This window comes from Sceloporus undulatus, chromosome 1 (assembly GCF_019175285.1).
Source record: "Sceloporus undulatus isolate JIND9_A2432 ecotype Alabama chromosome 1, SceUnd_v1.1, whole genome shotgun sequence".
NCBI classification, from domain to species: domain Eukaryota; kingdom Metazoa; phylum Chordata; class Lepidosauria; order Squamata; family Phrynosomatidae; genus Sceloporus; species Sceloporus undulatus.
Genome location: NC_056522.1, coordinates 96347442 through 96355456, shown reverse-complemented (window position 1 = coordinate 96355456; position 8015 = coordinate 96347442).

Here is an 8015-nt window from a genome sequence, read left to right as displayed (position 1 = left end):
CACACTGCTTGGACTGCCAGGGCTCAGTGCTATGGAATCCTGGGAATTGTAGTTTATTGTGGCACCAGAACTCTCTGACAGAGAAGGCCAAATGCCTCACAGACACCAGCATTCCAGAGCATTGAGCTTTGGCGTTAAAGGTGTCTCAAAGTGCAGTCAGGGGGGAGAGAGAAAAGCCAGGGAGTGTGAATGAGCTCTGAGAGGAGGAGGAGAAGGAGGAGGAGGAGGAGGGAGGGAGCCAAGGGAAGTGGCCAGGACCACCAGAGGAGCCCCTGCTTTTCCCCATCATCGCAGCCTTCTCACTGCTGGCAAGAGGCTCTGCCCCCAGCCAGGCAATGCCTCCATTCAGTCTCCTTTTGTCAAAAGAGCTCTGGTGCCACAAGAAACTACAATTCCCAGAATCCCATTGCACTGAGCCATGGATGTTTAAGGGGGGGGGGGTCAAACTATTTCTGCAGCCTTTTGCAACCCCAAAGCTTTCTATTATTTACCAACAACTTGCAAGGCAAAATCTCTTCCTTCCAAGCCACTGAAAACCAATCCAAGTGGAGGGGGGCTGATTGCTTCTTTCTCATTGGTTAGCTTCGGGAGAAATTTGCATATTACAAGTAAAGGTGTTTAGGGCCTCAAAAACGACCCTGTGATAAAGAATTACAACAATATTGAGTGGTAGACATTGAAAAGATGAGGCATTTAGACTCCCAGTGAAACAGGAACCATTTATGGCCTTTTTTTCTTTGCTCACTGTAACCTGGAAAGTAATGCCTTTTGCAAGACATATATACCAAGTGGGCTGGCAATAGCTCTGAGTGGCAGATGTCTTTAAGACCTGCTCTCTAGGCTAAGTCAGGCAGGGAGGCGGGGAGGGTGGCACACAGCCATGGGGAGGGCTGGAGCTGCCTCCAGGGCCTTGCTGGGGGGGAGGTCCTGGGGGAGGGGCCAAACTGGGGCGGAACTGTGTGGCCCCGCCCCAAACTGGGAAAGTCCCGCCCCAGGCGGGATATGGCAAGCCTAATTGTTCCAGCCTGATATCCATATTCAATTTTAGAGTTCCTGGAGAATGCATCCCAGTAGTGGCTGTGTTGAAAGCCAGAAAGGGACACTCCCAACCCTGTTTTATCTAAAAGTTTTTGCTACTTGTATCTGATCTTTAAGGAAGGCATTTCAACATTTTAAAATTGTGGGGAGTAGAAACTCTGAGAAACCATGGGATTTGTGGTCATGAGCAGGATCCAAGAGAACCAGATTTGACTCCCAACTGGGTCAGGCCCAGCCCTGGGGCCTGAGGTTCCACACCACTGCCCTAAATAGTTGTGATTCTAAAAAGAGAAAAAGAGGCCTTAAACCTTATCCTCATCATCTCAGAAGGTAGTGCCTGCCAATTTGAAAGAGGCTCTACTGCACTTTATCCTGAAGAGGATCTTCTTCAATAAAAAACTATATGAATAGTACCATCCCACCATTAATATATTTTTTTGGGAGCAAGATGCTTCAGTATGTGTAGTACAAGGTGGCTTAAGATATTCTTGGGCAAAACATTCTCTAAATCCATTTCAGTCTGATATCAGACCAGTCATACTGACGGATGACCTTCTCTGGAAGAAAAAAAAAGGAGGGCCACTACTCTGTTTATCATACTGGACCTCTTGGTAGCTTTTGATTCTACTGAATACAGTATTATACTCAACTGGTTCTGAATGATGGGAGCACAAGGAATCATGTTACATTGGTTCCAGTTTTACCTTAAGGCTCCAGAGAATAGCAAATGTAAACTTCTGTTCTGATCCATGGTTACTGAGCTGTGTGATGCCACACTGTGGGAAACTCTTTTCCCCATTCTAAGAAAGAGATAGATATTGGGGATTATCAGATGAGGGACATCCTGTTCCTGTCCCGTCATGTTCTAGTCCTTCCCACTCATTTGTGGGAAGGACTTTCAAATGGGATTCGGGCTTATGCCATCTGGGAAGCATGAATGACAGCAATCATGTAAAAGGCTTTCAGGTGAAATTGCTCAGATCCCATCATTATCCCACCAGTAACCTGTCATTAAAGCGACACTAGCCAACATTTTGCATTAAAGGAAGTTCACATTAATGCAATGCCGCTTTAATGACAGGTTAATGGCGGGATCGGTGCTATGATTTGAAAGCCTTTCACATCATCACACTCATGGATGGGCTGATGAGGGAATTATCCCATCACTATCCCATCCCCACTTGAAAACTCCAGAGAGATAGACAGACAGATGATAGAGAGATAAAGATAGTGATGTAGGTCCCTATTATAGGCCTGAATTAGACTAATATGTGCAACTTTTCCTTGTGGAAAAACTTTCACAATAAAAACTTTAATCTGAATCTGAACTATTTAGGCAAACCAGATGATTGATGAAGAGATAAAGCCACAAATCCCACACTTGTAAAGCAATTGTGCTTCTATTTCTTTATTTGCTGGAGAACTATTCCATACTGTTACCAAGAGGTGGCAGCATCTACTCACAAAGTACAGTTGTATAAAGCTCTCGCCCCTTTCTTAGCAACTCTGTAAGGTGTTTAGCTTTACTATCTTGTTTGGAAAACTTTGCTGAATGAAAGTTTGAGGTGTAGTGTGGGAGTGAGCAGTTATGCAAAACAGAAATCCAATCTTCAACATTTTTAATGAAGGAACTTCAGTAGGAGACTCTGGAATGTATTGATATTTGAAATAAAGTTATTTTCTTTAAGAAAGAAAGTTGTGTTTCAAATGTTGAATGCTATTACAAGTTAATACTATGGATAGATAATGAGATGTAGCTATATTAAGAAAGTAGAAATATTGGAAGGTACATATTAGAAGCTAAAAGTTGGCTGTTATGATGGAGTAATATTTCAAAATAGAAGGATAAAATAGTATCTAGTTCTTACTTTGCAGTGAGGATCATGGAGACCTCCAGATGTGATTCCCAGCATTCCCCACCATTGATTGTGCTGGCTAAAATTGATGGGACTTGAAGTCCAACATATGGATGGCCACATGATTCCCATCTCTTTACTACATTGACAGAAGTATTTTATAAGTTAATAACCACATTTAATAGCTGCAGGTTTGATGTAAAAAATGCTCAAGCAGAGATTAATAAAGGTAATTTTAAAACTTGCTGTTTTATTATTTAGCTTTTTAAAAAACTTGATTCTAGTAACTTAACTTATGCATGTAAATGTAATGGATAGCTGATTCTGAAGCTTGCTGCAGAATGCTGTAAGATACAGTAGCAGATTCTTTGTGGATCAGTGTGAAAATCAATGGCTCAGAGGAAAGCTCTACATTGCTGTATGCATGCAATAAGAAAAGTGACCGTCTTCCTTAGCAACTGTATAGACCTTGACTGTAAGCGAGAGCCCTCTCACATTTTAAACTTTCTGATTTTCTTCACTGTATAACAGATTTTTTTTAAATGAACGGAGCCCTTTCCTCTTATGCACAGATTGTGATTTTCAGTCAATTGCTCCATGACACAAGCTGACTACATGTGGAGATCAAGCTGAAAATAAGAGTGCTCTCAACCCTGACAACAAAATGGAAATTCTATATGCAGAAGAAATTTATCCACAGTTTTCAGGCACTGGCAAATTTGCTTATTAGAACATTTCTCAGGCTACTGTTGGAAGAGAATGATTAGTGGACAAATTTGACCTTGCTGTTATAGAGTAGAGGTAGTAGTCCCAACTAAAGCAGAACCAGTAATCAATGGCAACTTGGTAAATCAACATTCATATATGTTCTGTTGGTTCAATAGGTCTTCTCTAGTAGACTTACTGTACACTAATGTGGTGTAGCAGTTTGACTATTGGACGGACTGGGAAAACAGGGTTTTAATGTGCTCAGTTATGAAAGCCCACTGGGTGACTTTGTGTAAGGAGTTTATCACTCTAGAGAGATCCTGAAGAAAAATGGGATTTAGACAGATATAAATCCTCATAATAAAAAAACAACCACAAATGTTTATCAGACGACATCTCTGTTAAAGTGAAATAACAGGAAGTTAAACTGAACACAAAGTGGAGAAAACCAGCAGTTTTTTACTTTTGGAACTTTCTGAAAGTAAAAAGCTGCCAGTTTTCCCCTCTTTACGTTCAGTTTAACTTCGCGTTATTTCACTTTGGGGTCATTTCATTTGATAAACGTCCCGCATTTGCAAGTTTTCTTTAAACCTAAATCTCTTTTAAATCCTGTTTTTCTTCAAGATCTCCCTAGTACGATAAACTCCTAACGCACACTCTCTCAGTCTCAGAGAAGATGGCAATGGCAACCCCTCTTTGAAAAATGTTGCCAAGGAAACCCCATGGTAGTTTCACCTTAGGGTTGCCGTAAGTCAGAAATGACTTGAAAACACACAACAATAAAAGGCCAAAGACAATCTCAGGTGTTATTCATCTAGAATTACTACATGCATGACAAAGAAGAATGCTCTATCTCTATCTTGTTTCTGCTCTCAGGATTACTGTATGTGGAAGGCAACTTTGGATCTACACTGTAGAAATAATGCAGTTTGACAATTACCATGGCTCCATCTTACAGAATCTTAGAATTTGTAATTTTGTGAGGCATGAACACTCTTTGGCAGAGGATGATAAAGACCTTGTAACACTGCAAATGTCAGGATTCCATAAGATGGAGCCACAACACTTAAAGTGGTGTCAAACTGCTTTATTTCTACAGTGTAGATGCACCTTCTGATAAGTAATAATTGAATAAGGCTTTGGCAGACAGAAACAATACAAAAATTCATACAAGCTGTATTAACCTTTTACAAGTTGGTGGACAATTTTTTGAAGGCCTAGAAAACCATTATAGTGATCAAAGAAGCCAGAGGGAAGAAAGAAATTAATTTTTAAAATATCTAAAAATTGCAGGAACTTTCTTCTTTTATTTAAAATGTATTAAGTATTCAGTTATACCCGTCCATAGACAGCAGATAACAAATGTATAAAAACATTCCAGGTTCCTGATTCCTTTCTCATTAGTGCTACAAAAAGGTAGCATTCAGAAGCAAGTTGCATCATATAACCTTATTGCCATTCAGTGAGGCATTATTTAGCAAGAGACAGAAGTTAGATATTTTGTGTCCTGTTAGCACTCCATGCTCAGCATTCTTCATATTCATAAAAGAATTATATAACTTTCCTGGCCTGAACAGGAGGTATAGCTGAAGAAATAAGTTTCTCTCTTTATTTTCTGCCTCCAATGCCTCAGGAAGAATTCATTAAGCTCTTTTACTGGTACCCTTGATGTTTTAAAAACCACCAAATAATCATTATCAGGAAAGAGAGAGTTAAACTATGAGGAATTGTTTCTCTTTTCAGTCTACTAAGCCAATTAACAGATTTGCCTTTCCATTTAGAGACAACAATGGAAGTTCTGGTTTCATCAGTCTAAGTGCACGGGAGACAGATTATGTCACATTGCTTTATAAAAATATCTCTGACAGACCATTTGTGTGACAGAAATAAGTGTACTATTTTGGACAAAGGCTGGTTGTTCTGGTTAGTCACCCAGAGCTCGATAGCACTTAAATCTGGGAGAGCTGCTGCTACAGACATCCATCAAGGTCAAATGGCCAACTAGCAAATTGACCAGAATAAATGAGCCATGTACATATATATGATGTGTGCCTGAGAGGGAGGGAAAACATTAATGGACCTTACATCTGGAAAAGTGGTTTTTGAAAAGTTGAAAGAAATATACTGCAGTGAAGAGGTTCTTAAATGTTACAATAGGCCTGCTTACTAAATCCAGGGCAGGCAACCTTTTTCAGTCCAATGGTGATATTTACTTGCAAGCTTCATGACAACAGAGAGTGGAACCTAACCAATATCTGGGCAGGGCCAATTTTACATATAGACCTTTATTACATGTGTTTTTTAAACCATGATTACACCTGGAAAAAAGTGGCTTTGGCTATACTTATCACATTACAAGGCCTCCAACCCATAGCTGCTGCATGCCCAAAGCACAGTTATCACATCCCTTTTCACTGATGGGAGAAAGTGTGATGGTGTAGTAGTGTGATAATTGTCCTGCATCTCTTGGATATGCAAAGCTGTTAAGAGCCCAGTGTTACTTAGGAGATAAGTGGGTGAGCTGATATGGAAGCAACATCCTCAACTTTTGCTGAGCAAACAGTCCCTTATGCCCAAAGGCACAGCTATAGGGAGATCCTCTGTGGCCACACTTAAAGGATGGGAGTCCCCACCACATCATAAGAAAACTTGTTGCTTTTCTTCTCGAATGCTACTGCCTGGCAAAGACTTTTCTATTGCAGAATTAATAATTAATTAATTTGTTTTATTTATATACCGCTATTCCAAAGATCATAGTGGTGAACAGAAAGTAAGCTAATTAGCAAGCAAGACGGCATTTAAACTGTAAAAGAAGAGATTCTATGCACACCTTTTTCTTCAGCTATGGTCTTATCTGCTAGTTGTTTGCAATGGCTATTTTTTGTTGTTGGTTGTTTGATTTATTTATATTGCATTTCAACATGTCTACCAGGCTGGGTGCTGCAAATGCAGAAGACCATGTTATAAGCTTTTAAAATTTCATCAGTCCTGCTCTAGCCTCTAGCAGAAGAATGAGTTCCCATTCAGCCTGCCAGCATTTTCTCCAGGACCCATCCACTTTCTTCAGTCTTCCCTCTCAGCATAGAAAAACTCTTTATCTGTGCTCGGCAACTGATTGGAGATAAGAGACTTTCCTTGCCCCCATCCTCATGGGTTTTGATTTTTATAAGCCTTCTTTTATTCCAATGGCAGTTTCCCAAAGCCTGATGTTCTACATGAGGACATATATGGAGTTCTACAAGGGAGGAAATGCTGGAGCCCTCTTGAAAAGTCATGTGCACACACAGAGTGATTGCAATCATAGCAATGGTTTTCCAAGTATACAATTTAGGGTAGTTAAAGGTTATGATTCATATGATCTACATTACTTTTAAAGAAGAACTAATTGCTTCCTCATGCAATGTGGTGGAGGCATTACTGTTAGTTTTGCTCAACTCATAACTCACTGTCTTGCATGCTGATGGTATATGGACATCTACATTTTCTAGTTTTTTAGCTTTGGAAAGGCCACCATAAAGGACACATACATGCTAAATGAGGCTGTAGCTAATTATACTTTTGCCACACTACTCTCTTCTTCTTCTTGCTTTCTTTGCTTCAGTATCCTAGATGCACCCCCAAATGCCAGAGGGGAAAAATGCTAGAACAAAAGCAAGATTCCAGATATGATGGATTCACTTGAAAAACCCCTCTTTTCAAAATGTCCAATGCAGGAATTGCAAGCAGAAGTCGCTTTCAGTTGTCATTTTTGGCCAAAAAAGTTGGGTAATGTAGTGTTCTGCCACTGTGCAAGGGCTGAAATTAATGCCTGCCAGTTCCCCAACCCTTTTAAAGAGCAATAGTTACAGAGTAGTTGAAAACATCAGCACTATATCTCTATACTTTCCATGGCACTCCCAGAAATTACACCATTAATGAGTGAGGAGGCTTCCTAAAAAACAATTGGTCTCTCTCTGTGTGTGTGTGTGTTCCATGTGGCTTTGGTAGAAAAGAAATAAGCAGAGGTTAGTTGTGGGGAACATTCCTCACAATGAGTAACATCTTGTTGTAGTCTGAAAGGAGTGTCCTGAGATCTCAAGTCCTTAATGATAGCTAAATTCATTAGAAGGATAAAACATGGGTGGTGGTTCCTGCTGAAAGAATCTTTTTACAATACCATATATTGTGATTCTTCACTTCCAAACCCTGAAGTGTATTATGTAAACATCCAAAATGCCAAAGTTGTTGGAGTTTGCCTGGCACTTGGTGTTTTTATTTATATGCTAACCAAAAAAGGGTGTAACAAGATTTATATAACACTGTCTGATCCCTTTGTAATTTCCACATAATGCAGAATGAAATCTTTCCTGATAAAAGAAGCTAAACATGAACAATATTAAGCCTCTGACAATAACTCTCCAGATTAACTTCTTC